The sequence below is a fragment of the Chanos chanos genome, chromosome 8 (genome assembly GCF_902362185.1).
Source record: "Chanos chanos chromosome 8, fChaCha1.1, whole genome shotgun sequence".
Lineage (NCBI taxonomy): Eukaryota > Metazoa > Chordata > Actinopteri > Gonorynchiformes > Chanidae > Chanos > Chanos chanos.
Window position 1 is genome coordinate 36878571 of NC_044502.1, and position 17675 is coordinate 36896245.

At 41.4% G+C, this 17675-nt stretch overlaps 1 protein-coding gene across 2 annotated transcripts in view; it reads left to right on the top strand.

Moving 5' to 3' along the window:
- rims2a (regulating synaptic membrane exocytosis 2a) overlaps positions 1-17675 on the top strand; it is a 116811-nt gene that overhangs the window by 2368 nt on the left and 96768 nt on the right. The gene's annotated exons all lie outside the window — the stretch shown is intronic.

The following is a 17675-nucleotide window of genomic DNA, read 5'->3' on the forward strand; positions in this document are numbered from 1 at the left end:
TGTCTGCTGCTGCTCTGTTTGTACTCACTATTTGGCTGGGCAGCTGGGATGGAGAGCACAGAGGTTAATTGGGTAACTGCTCTCTAATGAGATTTTTTAGCTCTGGTCAAGACACCACACTATCTCAGCAGCCTCTGGAGTCTCAGAGTTACTATAACAGCCAGGATGAGCAATATTCTTCTAGAGACAGCAGTTTTAAGGGAGACATATGCAAACAGACACACACACACACAAACACACACACACACACACACACACACACACACACAAACGTATACACACGCAAGCACATATATTATATATGATAATCATAAATATAGGAGTCGCAGGCTGGGGTCCAAGCAAGGGAATCCTGAGAGATTGGAGGGAAGCAGAAACCTCCAAAATTAAGCAGTGTTTGCCAACTTGCTGTCATCTCCCTGGAAATGCTACAAAGGAAGACAGAAACAAATCCGAGGGGGGGTGGTGGGGATGGGGGTGGTGGGACAGGAGAGAGATGGTGATAGAGAAGAGAATGCAGCTGACTTGCGTGTGATTATCCAGGAGCAAGTTCCTGTTTCCCTCTGGGATCTCAGGCTGTTCTCAGGTTCTTCCCTGTCTCTCTCTCTCTTCCTCTTTTTGTTCTATTTTTCCATCTCTCTTTGCTGAACCCAGCTGGGCTCCTACCTTATCCAAACAAAACTACTGATAACTACAGTAATCAATGTGTATTGGTTATCTACATGTTTCCTGGTGTGTTCCCAGCTGTTTGTGCTCACACGTTACTTGAGTCAAATTACAAGAAGAGTATCACGCTGCAAGGTGTAGTTCCTGGTTCTAGCTTTCTCTGTATTTTCAGACAGCATAAATATCGTTGTCTTATTGTCAGTGCATATGGTATTATTTGTAGATCAAAGTATACCCTGTGCATGAGCGTCTTGTAAACATTACATAATAAATGCGCAATAAGACATAGTTTGTTCTTTGCATGTATGCCCTGTGAGTGCATTCTCAAGGTTGGAAGAAGCTGAACATTAAAGGGAGAAATAATCTTTGTCAGGACTGACTGAAAGCTCATGTGGATTTGGCCGGGGTTTTCTGTAAGCTAATGCAGAGTGGTGTTTCTTTGTGTGTGTCCAGTGCCCATTCCTCTTGCCGTGTTAAAGTATAATGGCCCTGACCTGTGCCATCAACTGATTGAAAAAGACCTTCACCCTTGCAACGTGTGGTGTTTGGTTTAGAAAGGACGTGAATGTCCTGTTTCTCTACTTATAGGTGCGTGTCTCTGAGTTTGAATCCAATACCCGTAGCTTAGAAACCTTCAGAGGTGACCTGGACAGCACACTTCCCATTTCACACTGACCCTTGCTATTTGCTACAAAGTATCCGTGAAAGTTCTTTTTTTTTTTTGAGTAGTCACGGAAACCCATAATTTTCTTCATCCTTTAAATGAGTGTGACAGTGAAGTGAAATGTACAGTGTTCATCTCGCTGGACAGCATGCTGTAGAGACGCTTTCCTCTTTCCCACGCTGAGAGTCACCATGAGGTTCCCCTCCCCCCCTTACACTCTACTCTTACAACCCTGCAGGGATAGGCCAGAGAGAGAGAGAGAGAGAGAGATAACATGCATCCACTCACTGCACGGCATACACCAAATGGCTTTAGTGTGCTCATTAACATATTCTGTGAACGTATTCTATGAGTGTGTGCTGGTCAGGGAAAGAGGGAGTTCCCAAATTCACAGCACAGTGAATTCTTCAGACCTTTTAATTGTGTCTGCATGCTTTTAATAATACCTTTAGGCCCATAGCTCTCTTACACTCATTACTTTTAAAATATAATAAACACTCCATGCTGCTTATGATGTGTGGGGTTTTTTTCAGTTTATTGTATCTTTCAGGTTATTCCATTTATTATGTACCTGTCATTTTCTTATTTTAATGCTCTTTCATCTCCACTTTCTACTCCAAATGTATGTTTTATTTCATTCTTCAAATTTATCTGTGTGTTCCTCTTTTTACTCTGATTTTTCTTTCTCTCCGTCAATGCACTCCATATCTTTGTCCCACTTTCTGTTCCACAGAACTCAAGTCAGCGTTTTCATCCGCTTGTATAGTGCTGACATATGTTATCTTTTTGATTTATAGATAGCGAACCTTATTCGTGGTGTGTCTGATGTGACTAATAGTGTTGACTGGCTGACTATCATTGCGAAATGTTTTAAGCTTGCTTTTACTGAACATAATGATGTTGAGTTCTGATTATGTTCAGGTTGTTCTCAAGAAAGAAAGAGAAAAAAAAAACTATAAGGGGAGCTGAAAGAATTATACTTGGCAGCTGTCAGTTACTTTTGCGAATGCTTAACATGCAGAAGGGTTCTGTTTGCCACCATCCAGATAGTACGTCTCACTACTCACCCTAATGAATTCGCGAAAAGATCGAAATTAAATCATATTTCACTTTCATTTTCCATGTTAGCATCACATAGAACAGAACATAGCATGGCCTAACATAGAGCGACATAGGTACCGCCCAGTGCTCCAGGCATACAGTTTGCCACATCAATGCCTGTTACATAAGGCCCATGTAGCACGGTGGGAGAGAGAGCAGCCTGGGCATGAGGCAGCTATGCAGAGGAATGCTGTAGTAAGGATGGCAGCGCTGGGATTCCTCTTCAGTGTTTTACACTGAAATCACCACTAATCTTTCCCCCGGTGTTAAGAAGCATAAGCCAAATGCGTTTAGTTTGTCCGAATGCCACTGTCAAACCTAGACGTCGCTGTTTGTGTCTTTGCGTGTGCCTTTGCGCATTTGATTGACCGGGGTTATTCAAAGCGGGGGGGGGGGGGGGGGGGGGGTTGGATTTCGGACAAACCCCTGTGTCTTGAGTACCTGAGGACTCTGTGTGTATTATGAAGTGAACCGCAGAGGTAACTTTCACTCTGCACCCGCCTGGTTTAGTCAGGTTCGGATCTGTTTGATTTTTGTGTCTATGCAAGAACTACGTGTGAGAAAGGACCAGGTTGTCATGAGTGTTCTGATGTGTCTTTTCCAGCATCGATTGTCCAAAAGGTCTCTATTTTCAAGCGGCCCTCTAACGAAATTCCCCGAGGTGCAATTCACAGGCCACCAAAAGGTCACTGCAAATGTCTCTCTCTTTCACTCTCTCTCTTTCTTCATGTGTGTGCGAGAGAGAAAGAGAGAGAGAGAGAGAGAGAGAGAGACAGACAGACAGACAGAGAGAGACGAGCTGCTCTGAGTGGTGTGTATTTGGTTCAGACACAGACGAGCAGAGAAATTGTAGGTGGAATGTGGCACTTGTTCATCTCGAGCTGATTACACACAAACCCTGAGAAGCCTCATGTTGTTCTTGGACTCTATAAATAGCGGGGACTGAAGTTCCTTTCTGTGCTGTAACAGGGTGGAAAAGCTGACAGGCCAATTCACTACGCACCGGTCTCTTTTCAAGTTCTCTGCCACATAAAAAAAAAAAAAGTCCTCCCGTTGTTTGCAGGGACAAGGAGCTCACATGGAACATTTTTATCATTGTTTGTAGTTATTTTTTAACCAGAAATGTTTTATAATGAAGTTTGACATTTAAAAGATTAAAAAAAAAAAAATCCTAGTTAATGCCACTGTTGCCTCCAGTGTAGACAAATGCCAATGTTATAAAATGGTCGTCCTCACTACTACATATTTCACAAATCGTATAACTAACTACAGACTATATATGAGAAAGTCAGTGTACGTTGATTTTGACAGTAGAGCCGGTGTGAGTAAACATGAACATGCAGTTTTATGTCATGCATTATATATAATAACACTGAGTTAGTGTATTGTCCTTTCTCTGTCTCTCTGTCTGTCTCTCTCTCTCTCTCTCTCTCTCTCTCTCTCTCTCTCTCTGTCACTCTCTCTCTCTCAGTCTCTCGCTCTCACTGTCTCGGTCATATTACTAAAACACAATTAACGTTTGGTGCTTTCAGCTTTGTTTAAGAGTCAGACACATTCACACATGCACACAGACACACCTTTGTCTGGTATCTGGTAAATAGCGGTTATTATATGGAACGGACGTCAGGGAAAGATGGCTTGTTATATAACGGAGGCGGTGCTTGATGCTTGCTAAGAAAACCCTACATGTGTTTACACAATGCTTAATCACATCAAAGAGAAATCACATTACTGTCTCCTGCGCCTCTGCAATATATGCTTAAGCTCAACAAAGATTTCTCAGTGTGATGTGAATGTACTGTAGTGTACCACTTAATGCAATCTGGACTCTGTCTTGTTAGAGTCACACCATATATGAGATTACCTCCTGAGTTATCCCAAGAAATAGAATGTGTATCTTGCATTGTATGAACATGTTTGAGCACATTTTGTGTACTGTGACGGTGCTGTGTGATGTTCCTTACAATGCTGTGAGCATTTACAGGTAATATACAGGTATTTCATTTAGATGTGAGTGAATGTGTAAAAAGGTGACTGATTGGACAGTCTTGTTCCATAACTTCTATCCCTTGATCTTTCCTGCACTGTCTCCCATGACTGTGATGCTGTGTTGTGTCTGTTGCATTACATTGTGGTGTCGTAAAAGTTGAATGACGTGGTTTGTCTCTTTCATAGTAACCTTATGTTTTCTTGCTCTATTTATCCCTCATCCTTTTCCTCATGTAATGAAATTGTTGTTATATATCTCAAATTGTGGCCAAAAAAACCCCTAACATTTGGCTTCCTTTACAATTAAGACTCGCTTAGGTGCCTTACCTCACACTAACACAGAGGAGAGAAATGGATAGATGTAAAGAAAAGAGAGTGGTGTCTGGATTAGACAGCACTTGTGAGGAGCGGATTTTGGGCGTATAGCCCGGCTCTGCATTCCTATCAGCCCATCAACTCCATCTGTAAAATATCTTTGCTTTTGTACAGAGGTCTGACATAAGCTGTTCTACAGAGGACAGACAAAGGACAGACATAGTTTGGTTAAATATATGAAGATTATTTCCCATTGCTGATGAATGATGCTGAATGCTTATGCTGCTAAATCAGTTTCTTCACTCTCATATTTCTAAATAAATAGCGGGTAAGACAGTATGAGATGGCCCTTACACAGACCTCATAGCATATAATCAGACAGAAAAATGACAGAGAACAGAACAGTTGAGATCACAGCGGATGGTACAGTACACAAATCTGTTTATTGAGATGCCACGAGTTCTCAGTGTTTCCATGGTTTCCACGCTCAAAGCCATCTCTCTCTGTTTGGTTTGTTTGTTTTGGTTTTAGAGTGCTCTATGGGGAATGAGAGAGAGAGAGAGAGAGAGAGAGAAAGAGAAAGAGAGAGATCCCATCTGTATGATTGATGGAGATGAATTGGATTATAACGGTTGCTGATTGGCACAAAGCACGGGGGAAATGGAGAGTAGTGATGATGTCACTGTAGAGGGGACGGCCTCGTGCAAATCTGGTAACACAGGTTTTCTCAGGGCTTATTTGTAATCTGTGTGTGTTTGCGCATATCAGAATTACTCTGATCAGAGCCTAAAGCTAATATGGGGTAACATATTCACACCCTTGTTGATCGATTCTTTAGGTAACTCGGAGCAAAATTTGTACTAACTCTGCATTTTTAGGGTATGTGGCTTTGTGTTGATCATCTGTGCTACTAGCTCCCCAGTTTGTGTGTGTGTGTGTGTGTGCGCGCGCATGTGTATGTGTATGTGTGTGTGTGTGTGTGTGTGTGTGTGTGTTTGTAAATGTGCCTGTGTGAAGTGCTAAAGTCCCAAGCACTGTGCAGAGTTGTGTTCAGTGACTCAGGCTGTGTTTAAAACCCAGATTCAGCACCCTGGTCAGTGCCCCTGAGGTCTAATGGTGATTGTGGACTCTAATCCTTTGATATCAGTGCGTGAAAGAGAGAGAGACACATAGAGGATCAGAGAGACAGAGAGAGGGAGTGAGTATGTAGGAGACAGAAGGAGAGAAACAGCAAGACAGAGAGTAGATGAACTTCAGAGAAGAATTGGGACGTGTGTAGAACATTAGTGTGGTGTGTGTGTTTGATCCAGTGCATTTCTTTGTGTGTGTGTGTGGGTGGGTGTGTGTATGTGTGTGTGTGTGTGTGTGTGTGTGACAGAGAGAGCCAATAAGAATGTGTTTTGTTTGTACGAGATGTCCACCAATTATCGGCCTGGCTGATTATCGGATCCGATATTCAGCATTTTTATGGTTATTGGAATCATTGTTTTTTTATCCGATCGCCGATAAAATAAAATAATTTAAAAATGCGCTGTTTTGGCTCTGATGCAGCCGCCTCTCTCTTTCTATAGTCACCACTCTGTGATCTTGGGCTATGTCCCACCCACAGAGCTATCTGATTGGTTACACGTCATGATTAAAGGCTGTTGTGCCACGGACAGGCACAGAGGAATGCCTTTGCAGACTGGAGCAGCTCCGGTGAGTGAGCGGAGCTGTGTTTCAAACGTAATGCAGTGGATATTGCCAAAGTTGCAATAAACATCACAATCCTCTACACTGAAGTTGCAAAAACAACACAATCCTATGAACTGTTTCTATGATGACAAGCATGCCCAGTTTCCCAGTTACTCTGAAAATTCCCGAATACTGCACTTTGCTGCTGTCATATGCAGTTAACTGTAATGAGATAATAGAGTTTACTAATGTAGCAATAGCTATTTTTTTATTTATTTTATTATTCATTTAATTAATTAATTTATTTATTAAAAATCTCAGTTAACTTGATAAGAAATGCTACTTGGAGCTCCTTTAAGACAACGTTGAAAAGTTCTCTTTTAATTAAACATATGCGTAAAGGCATTTCAACGAAGTTTTCTGTAGGAGTTTGTGTTATTCTAACTTGTGACACCAAGGTTTTCATTTTTACTGCAAATGTATGTCGGTTCCAAATATTGGTTATCGTTCTCCATGATTACTGATAATCGGTATCAGTATCGGCCCTGGAAAAAACATATTGGTTGACCCCTAGTTTTTACTTATTAGAAATGAGTATGGATGTCTCTCTGCATTGTCTCTGTATGTGAGTTACAAAAAAAAAAACCCCATAGATAATGATCGCGTATACTGAAATGAACATAAACAGACATACGGAGAAGTGTGTGAAACATGATAGTGGGATAGTGCGCTTATGTGTGTTTGCCATCCTGCTCTGATCTCTCTGTGTATCTTGTTGAGGTCAAAGGGTCTGCTAATGCTGGAGAATCCCCTGATTGAAGTTTCTACAGAGAGAAGCAAATCTGCAAATCTTTGCCTGGTTTTTATTTACAGCAGTCACTGAAGCATGACGTTGATTTTTGAGATTCTTTTTTCTTACATAGATCTGCAGAGATCTAACTGTTTTATTTCTGATCTGTCAGGCTATTTGTGGAGTGTGTGTGTGTGTGTGTGTGTGTGTGTGTGTGTGTGTGTGTTTGTGTGCATATTACAGACAGAGAGACAGAGAGAGAGAGAGAGAGTGGGAGAGAGAGAGAGAGAAAGAGAGAGAGAGGGAGAAAGAGGGAGAGATGGTTAGCTGGATGTTGAAAGATTTTGTTGAAAACCTTTCAAAACATCACAAAAGAGCTAGAACTGCCTTGAACTGCCCTATTTGTTCGGTGAATAACTCTCCTTCTGTGTCCTGACAGTGTGTAAGTGCTGTTGTTTTGGTTTTGGGTTGCTTCTGTAGGCTATCAGTTGTAATGCACAAGCTGCTGTAATGTGCATCTTGCGTTGATGATGGAAGATGATATACATATCAAATGACCAACCCTGCTCTTGTTTTTAAAAAGCTTGGTTTGGATACATGCTAAGTGTCCACATTGACTGACTTTGCGAGTCTGTTGTGTCACATTTTTAATCCACTTGTCACTTGAAATGCGTATGTATGTGTGTGTTCATATTTGCTTGTGTGTTAAGCACACTAACCTGAGTGTGCCGAACTGGTGGCTAGTGATGATGAACGACAGGAAACTGTGCTTCCCAACAATAGGGAGGGTATCCATTACCAGTCTATTGTTAGACATGTAGGCTATTATTGTAACGCACTTGCTGAGAGATGCCCTGTTCACTCTCCCATCCCCCCACCCCTTCAGGTCCTACAGCACAGTGTGTGTGTGTGTGTGTGTATATGTGTGTGTGTATGTGTGTGTGTGTGCATTCAGCCTCTGAGCTATTTCGCATGACCCAGTAGAGCTGAAACTCCGTCCGTATGTGAGGATGTTAATATGGAAATATGGAATCTCCAGGCTGAATGAAGCACAGTGTGTGTGTGTGTGTGTGTGTGTGTGTGTGTGTGTGTTTGTTTGTGTATCAGGTTAGCTTGTGTCAGAATATTGAAGCATGCACATGCTCCAAACTTGCATCTTACAGCCTGGATGTCCTGGAGAGCGTGCCCTTTGTTGATATTTCAGACACAATCAGCTGGGAAAAGTATTTTCAGATCAGTTTTGATGTTGATAGTATTTTTCAATCAAGAATGGGCTACTTTATTTAATCAAAATTTGGCTGCTATTATTTGTAACCCCACCATTCTTTATGACATTCTCATGTATTGTTCATCAGTACCAGCCCTTTGACATGGTATCGCCTATTATGGTCCTCATTAGACAAGAGAGAGAGACAGAGTGAGTGAGAGTGAGAGAAAGAGAGAGAGAGGTAGGGTGCATTCTGTAAGAGAGAGAGAGAGAGAGAGAGAGAGAGAGAGAGTGAGGTTATCATCCCTGAATCCCTCTGCTGTAATCCTCTTTGAGGAGGAAAAAGTGTTTGGAAGAAGTACTTCCCATGCCATCCTGCAGAACAGCCCTAATGAACAGGTGTCTTCAGATTTAATCTGGTCTCCTTAAATGAGCTTCTATTTTTGGAGAGCCTCTCTTTTGAAAGAGCAGGGGCTACGCTCTGGGTGCTTTTGGCCCACAGAGAGGTTGTTGGCCAGGTCACAGTCATCGCATGCTGTGATCACTCATTCTCTACTACTGTGTGCAATGAACACTGCACACAGAAAAAAAGCTTTGATGAAAATGAATACAGGAGTTCATTGTTTGTGTGTCCTTCTAGGTTTGGCTAAGGAACAGAGTTTCTGAGCTCGTGTCCTGTGAGTGGTCCTCCCACCTCGGGTGCACACACACACACACACACACACACACACACACACACACACAAACAGACACACACACACACACGCGCGCGCGCGCGCATGCACGCACACACACACTCACACAGATTCTTGAGGCCATGATTACAGATACAAGGCATTCAGCTTTGCTTCCCGTCTTTTGGATTTTGGCTGAATCTGAAATATCATTTTGATAAGCAGCCCCGTCTCTGGATTTACCAAGATGAAATAAGAAGTGAGTCTGAAGTAAAAGGTTGATTTGCGAATTAGGTCTGTCTTTTTATGACTGTCATTAATAATTCTTTGTCATTACCACAGTTTGGAAATAATTTACAGTTCTCCGTCTACACCAGTGACAAAGCCCAGAATAATGTTTCCCCCAGAAGTGAGACAAATGATTTACAATATTTAGGCCATGCACCACGGATGGGAATGTTCTGAACATCGTCTGGGTGTCACTGTGTCTCTAACACTTGTGGTTTGATGTTGGAGCTGGTGACTTCAGCAGAGAGGGCATGAAGCAATTGCCAGGTCTTTGTCCACAGTAGCCTGGCACACAGATGGGTGTAATTGTGGTGTAATTATGCCCTGTGTTGGCATGCAGCACTTGTGCTGAGTGTTATATAATAGGGCTGTTATTCCTGTGTGCTGCCTGCAGGACCTATCACAGCGGGTGGCTGGCATGCCCACTGCTGGGAGACAGACAGAGTGATGACCCACTGCACGAGAAAGACATGGGGAAAGGCATGCTCTTATTACCCATCCGAAACCTCCAGCAACCCCCCCCCCCCCCCCCCCCCCCCCCGCCTTCAGAGGAGGAATGCTCTTCTTTGACCACTTCAAGGATTCTTTTAATGAAGTTTAGTGACACGGGACTGGGGCGCTGAATGATGCAGTTGATGGTACTGAAGTGGAATTGACATACTTTGATAAACAAAAGGAGAAGGGTTATTTAAATCCGCTCACACGTTTGTCTTCATTCCGTCAAATTCCGAATACAAGAATCTTATCGGATACCTGAAAATAAGGAGTGGTTTCTTTTTATCCTGTCATTCCGAATATCAATAATTTAAACGTCACTATGTATAAATCAATCCCTCTGGGTTGCGGTGTTGTCTCAGTTTTAGTGAAGAGGACCTGACTAGATGAATGTGGACAGGACTAAATGAGGGTGTGCTGCTGTGGCATGTGCTGATTAGGCATTGTGTGGGCAGTCGGGGAGATATGGCAGGGGTGGTTTACTCTGAGAGACTGACAGAGAAGAACACAGTACTGCTTATTTAGCTCACTGGAGGAATGTACAGAACCTGTTGAGGCTCTTGATGGTATGAGGAGAATCTTGGTTTTTTGTTTTCTTTTTTTTTTATTGTGTTGGGTAGTAATGGTTCTGGGTTCACCGGAGAGAGGGAGAGAGAGAGAGAGAGAGAGAGAGAGAGAGGAAAGGAGAAACTGATGTCTGGACATTAGGAATTTGTCTGATACGTGAGGATGCTCTGGCATCTTGCCGTCATGCTGAAGTATGCAGTGGAGTGTGACAAGCTGTTCCGACTTGATTTAGCTTCTGTGTACTTGTGTGGACCACCCTGTCTGTTAACTCATTTTTGTTTAGCATTTGACTGTTTTGCTTGTCTTTTTAAACCTCCTACATTCAGAATGTTTTTAAAGTGCTTTGATATCAAAGATGACCAGGGCAAAGTTACATTTAGAAGAGAAATAGAAGATGATAAGGATTCCTGGATATGTAGTAGGAATTGCCCAGTTGGTATTTTGCTCTGTTGAATTGAACTAATCCTCAAAATTAACACTAGCATTCACATGGCCCTTAATGTATTGCCACCTACTGGCAACAGACCAACATTGCATGCTATTTGGTCACTACGAATTTCAAAGCTCAGATTAATAGAAAGTATTACTTCAGTCCAAAATGGCCTTTTACCTGATGATGGCTCATTGCGAAATTGTTTTTGGCATCTGTACGGCACAAGCTGCATCTGCTCCTATATGTGTAAAGGCTTTCTTCCATATCCACCATCCCTTTAGTTGCAACTGAAATCTGTCTTAGACAGAATAAATCCTTCTCTCGCATTCTACTCTTTTCAACAAAAGCCCTGTAGGCATAGCTCCAAGGAAGGAATGCTCAGTTTGAATCCTGGACTGCTGTGGTTCTGCTAGTTTTCATGGCAACCAATCACTGTGGTCTCTGATTGGCTGACAAGTGTGCACACCTGTTTTGCAGGTAAAAATAAGTTGGAAATTAAGAGGTGAGGCCAAAGCATTAGCACTTCAGCCTTCCAAGATTGGACCAGAACACCACTTTTTTAAAAATGATTGCTGAAATTGTCCAACTATCAGCCTTGGCATGGCACAAAACAGCTGATTATTTTTACACAAACTGAACAAACTGAGGCTGATTTTTTGTCCACAATCAAATTCTAAGCAGTAAGCAATTTTTGCTATTTTGCTGTTAATCCACAAACATTTCAGTACGCAAATACATAATGAATGATTGACATGTTTTTGAATAGGTGAGGATATGTGGATAACTTTTTTTTTTTTACAACTGTAAAGTCTGTATGAACATCATAAAAAGAATGTGTTCTGTCTTCATTGGTCAGCTTGTATTTCAGTCTTATTTGCACTGAGCACTAATGTCATACATTAGCCATGCGTTAGATCAAATTACTTTTTATATCAATTTATATGAAATGATATTATGTATTAGCAATGTTATTATTATTTTACCTCTAGACCAGTGAATAACACTAGGAAGAGCATAGCAGGCTAACAACACTTTAAAGGCTCATAATCATCTTTTTAAATCTTTCCCTGGCTACAAATGTAATCTCTAAGGTCTGGAAGCCTGCTTATGTTATGCCTCTGCTTAAAGGAGGGAGTCCAACAATGCTTAGCAATTACAGACCAATCTCCAAATCCTCTGCACTACCTAAACTGTTGGAGTCCTTTGTTAGTGAGCGGCTGAAAAGACTATTCATATACTCATTAGATAGTATCTAAACATCAGTTGGGGTTAAAAAAAAAAAATCACACTGCTGTTACTGTGGTCATGAAAGTTGTAAATGACATTGTCAAAGCCTTAGAAAATAAGTAGCACTTTTTTAAAACGACTTATTTAAAGCTTTTGATGCCTTAGATCATGATATTCTGAGACAATGTCTTGGTGATGCTGTTTTTTCTGAACATACATAGGTTGGTTTGTTAAATACCTTGCAGATAGGGCTTAGGCTATTAGTCTTATATCTAATGTGTCAAGAGTTTGTGAGGGGGTTCCTCAGGATTCAACCCTGGGCCCACTTTTTTTAACTGTATATTTAAATTGCTTGGGAGAGAATGTCCCTAATTCAGCTTTCCATTTTCATGCTGATAACATCATTATCTATTGTTGTGCATCCACCCTCAATAAGGCCCTTGAGCATCTGCAAAAATTTTATAACAGAGTGCAAGCTCAGCTTTGTCAAGTGAAGCTTGTCCTGAATGCAGGCAAAACAAACTTATGGGTTTTTTTTCTAACTGTAAGAGAATAGAGATGAATCAGAGCATTGTTTCTATTCAAAGTTAACGAACTGAAGTAGCTCCACTTTGAAATAAATAGAATTTATTAACTGATGAACACATTTCTTTGAAGTTTTTATTTCAGGAACAAGTCTTGGCTTTTTCTTGCTGTTAGATGAAGACTGTTTGAAGTTACACTTTTGTCTGTTCTTGAATATGGTGATCTGTTGTGCTTGATACGTCAGTGCATTGTCTTCATATGTTGGGTTCCCTGTATAATGGAGCTTTAAGGTTCAATACAAAATGTAGTGCCTTCACACATCATGGTATATTGCATTCCAGAGTCAGTTGGCCTGCTGTCAACACATTGGCTTAGTCACTGGTCTGTTTTGGCCTATAATCTTCTTCTGTTCTTTCATCTGTCTTTATGTCCAGAAAATGTCACATATGGGTTACAGTCTCAAGGCACAGCGTTTATAATGGTTCCCAAAGCTCAGGTTGAATTGAGGAAGAAGGTCTTTATGTTTTTTGCACCTTCTGATTGGAATAGATTGCAGAGTGAGCTTAAGCCACGGAACATAGCTGCTCCTAATGAACCTAAAGCCACTGTGAAATCCATGGAATCTGGGTCAATTGACTACGAATGTTTTAATTGATAACACGATTTTATACGTTGTTGTACTGTACTTTTTAGTCTGACCATTGTCATGATGCGAAATCAGTGTTGAGTCTGGAACTTAATGAACTGCTGTCCTCCTCGGTCGTGTCTGTCTCTGAGTGGAGTTTTAAATTTCGGTGAGGTTAACCCGGTTACATAAAGGTTAAATAAATAAAGAGTTCAGCTCAACTACATATGATCTGTTTAAAATAGCTAGATAGTCAGCTGAATCAGCAGCTTGTTTTAATATGAAGGAGATTTTGTTTGTGGTTATCTATTCCAGGGATACTCAGCTGCTCTTGTGTTTTGTTGTGGTTATCTGTTCCAGGGGAAACTTAGCCGCTTTTACTGAAATCAAGAAAAATAATTAAATCTCTTTCATTTCACAAACAATTAAAGATTGTTGTCGTAATAGTCTGGATGGAGGGTAAATGGGAGAGGTGAACGCAGTAAACTTAGGTATTAATATGAAAAAATGAAGAGATGTTGATGTATCATCAGCTTACGGGTGGGTTTTTGCCTATCAGAGAAAAGATACATTATCTTCATTTGGCACTGCCTTGACATTGCCCATGTATGTCGGTTCATTTAATAAATGTAAAAGAACCAGCATGTTTTTTTGGCAAGGCTCCTTCGTAATTAAGTGGTTTTATTGAAAATACAGGTTTTAATGTCTCACAGTGCTAATGAATCTTAAGAACAGAGTTAGAGTGTGTTGGACTGCTGTTCAAGGCTCTTTAGGAGTATTTGACTAATCTTTTAATGGATGTGATTCTGGTCGCTTTAAATCCAACGTGATGCCAGCCAATGGGAAATACTGCTGTGTTGTTAAAAGCTCTCCAGAAGTTCAGTGGATTCGCCAATTTTGCAAGAGCCTACATGAAGGGATTTTGAAGATGATGTGTTATATACCAAGTTACAAACTATAACTCATCACAGGAGAGCAAAGCTATAGAATCCCATCATCATTTTTCTCTTTCTTTCTTTTTTTTTAATGATTATTTATGCACGTTGTTTTTTTTTTTATTATTTCATCCTCAACATCTATGTCTCATACACAGTTTGATTGCCCATCTGTTTGGATAATTTCCATGGTGATCAACAGTGTATTTCTTCATATATTTTTGTATTCTACATGATATACGTTCCGTTTTTGTCTACATAGTTTTAATGTTATGTTAATGTTTGTTATCATTGTTTATGTTCGTTTGTGTTCTTGTTTCTTTTGTCATTTGGTTGTTTTGTCCAACACTGAGCTGTGCTCATTGTCTTTTTAGGCTCAGAGAAGATCCCAAACCTCAGCCTGCACAGTAAGTAGCTCCATAAAATGAGTGCTGAAGGCTTTGACACTTTCCTGTTTGGTCTGTGCCCTGTGCTTTATGTGGCTTCCTCTGTGAATGATGGGCACTCTCTCCCCTCTCTCTCTCTCTCTTTGGTGATTTGCTGCCCGCAGTTTGTCATTGCCTTCTGACCGGCTTTTGTAAGAGAGCCTCCTTTCAGCCTCTTGCTTCATCCATACGTGGACTGGATGCATCTGTTCTTGCTTTACCTGCTTCTGGACTGATTTTGTCAGTTCTACCAAAAAAAAAAAAAAAAAAAAGATGTTGTGTTTGATCTTTCTCTGTATGTGTACATACGACCACATCCCGATGGGCTGATCGCGTGATGCAATCCCCATTTCCATTTGGCTGTAGCTTCCCTGCTTCCTCTACACTCTCAACTCTTCTCTTCTATGCTCTCGAATCTACCCCTTCCTTTACTGCTCTCTCTATCTCTCCCCTTCCTTTACTGCTCTCTCTATCTCTCTCCCTTTCTCTCTCAAACGCCCAGTCTCGCTCTGTTTCACTCTATTTCCGTCTCACTCTTCTCCGTGATCTTTGTTGATGTTCCTTGGATCACCGTAGCTGCTAGTGTCTCTCCTTTCTCTGCTCCCTTTTTAAATGTTGCTGCCATGAACTTGTGATGGTTATGATGATGATGATGATGATGATGATGATGTTGCCATCTGGCTTGTGACAGGACAGAGTGATGTGTGGTGTGGCGGAGGAATGCATTGTTGTGTTGGCGAGGTTGTTGTGTCAAACTGTCTGCTTGTTTGAACAGGTGGTTTCCCTTTAGCGGGATCACCGAACTGGTTAATAATGTTCTCCAGCCCCCGACAAAGCCCCCAAATGAATCCCAAAAGGAGCCTGAGACGTAAGTAAACGTGGATACCTTCGCCCCTGTCCTATCCAAATCATAGTCTAGGAGTTTTATTGCTCTTCATATCAGTTTCAGACCGAGTGTATCAAATGGCTGCTTCAAATGAAACTGTTTATGTTTTCCTTCGCCGATCCAGTTCTTGCCCAAAGATATTGAGTTACGGTCAACCAGACACAGTGAGCTTTTTTATATTACGGCACCATGTATAGCAGCTTTAACTGTGGTGGAACTCTGTCCCTCAGCATTGTCAAATGTTTTAAAAAAATACTCTTTAAATACCACAGATTATAAGAAGTTGAATCTAAATTCTGAGGCTGCGAGAACTGATTTGAAGAAGAAATATCATGAAAAACCAATGTACCTGTTTTTCACACCTCTGAGTAATATAATCTTGATTTGGTTCGCTGTACTGAACTTTCTTTTAAATCTAAGACATCCCTAAGAAATGCCTGAATACTGCAGGTACCGTGTGTGGAGGAACTGTAAAGCATCAGTTGCCCTCCATGTCATACTGTACATATGAGGAGTGTCAGGAAGCAGCGTCATGTTTCTCAGACTGCTCTGCTCTCAGAAACCACTCTATACTCTGTTAGATGAGAGGACGGTGTTGGTTATGACTCATGAGACACAAAGTGGCGTATGATTACACACGTTGGCTGCGTGTCCTGCGTCTGACCGAGTCAGGGAGGGAGACCTCGGCTCACAGCTGCCCGGCCTGCTACCTGAGCCGTCAGCCCGGCCTGCTGGGCTGCTGGAGACCCTCCAGCCCCCGGCAGCCGTTCACACCTTAATTCCCCCCAGTTACCAAGAGTGGACATAGGGATCCGTGTGTGTGAGGAATGAATGTAGGTGGTGTAAGTCTCTGAGGGGAGAACTCATAGGACGGCACCTCTGAGGGGGTGCATAGAGGCGATGGAAGTCTTTTAAGGGTAGATGTTTGGGAAATTGGTCTTCCAACAGACTGATTAAAAGATTTAAGTCTTTTTAGGGTACATGCAGGTGTGGTGAGTCTTTCAGGGAGTAAATGTACATGATTAGGGCCATGGGTATATTCAGGGGAACTGAATCTAAGGTGTAACATTAAAGATTGTGGATATTTCAAAGTTGCAGTGTTTTTTTTGGGGGGGGGGGGGGGTTGAAATGGATTCAGGGGATGCAAATCGCATAGTTAAATAAAGCATGGACAGTTCTGTGATACTAGAGCAAAATTTCTACTATTTTATTCCTGTTTCAATCAAAGGGACTTTTTTCCTTTGCCGCTGTTGCTTTGGGCTTGCTCACTGTCAGCCCCAAGCCCTGTATCTTGTAAAGCTGCTTTGCAATAATGTCTATGGTAAAAAAAAAAAAAAAAATCTATACTAATAAAACTGAATTGAATTGATTCACATAGCATCTCATTGTTAATGAAGAGTGGGTTAGCAAGAGTTAGGGGCTCTATAACTCTCTGTGATACATGTTTATATGTTTCTGGCTTATATTTATTGTTATTCATGCATATCCAAAACGATGACAGAGGGCTCTTCAAACCTGTGATGGTGTTGGTTCTAATTACTCTAATTCAGAGGTTCCTCAGGATCGAACGGAGGACAAAACCAAATCTGTTGACATTGACGAGCTGGCAGGTGATTGTTAGAATCAAGATTGCACGTATCTGTAGTAAGTATGTGAAGCCAATGGGCTGGCAAAGGCTCTGATCGTGTTTGGGCTGAGCAGAGCTATTTCTGGGGAATGGAGGTGTGGCCCATTACCATTAACACCCAGGCACGAGGTAAAGGGATAGGAGTGCTCAATAATTCAGCCTCCTAATGAATGTTGCACAGGGAGATCTGAGGCCAAAGCAGCTCTAATCGACAGATTATGAAGTCAGCCTTGGGTTTTGGTTACTATGGATACATCTGATTGGCGTGTGGCTTATGAAAGTGCGAAGCGTCAAGGTTATAAAATAAACGTTGCCGCTTTGTGTTCTTGGTGATTAACGTCCATACTTCTGGAACAGTATAGATCATTACGAACTCTGATATAATGATTGATTTGTAAATACATAAATATATAATAACAGGAAAGAGGCCATTGTGGTAGATAACTTTAAGTGAGGGGTGATATCAAAGGAGCTACATTTGGAATGTTGAACAGGTTGGCCAAATCAAGTGAATTTTTAGAAATAAGGGGCATTTTTATTGAATATTATGAGGTTGTTTACA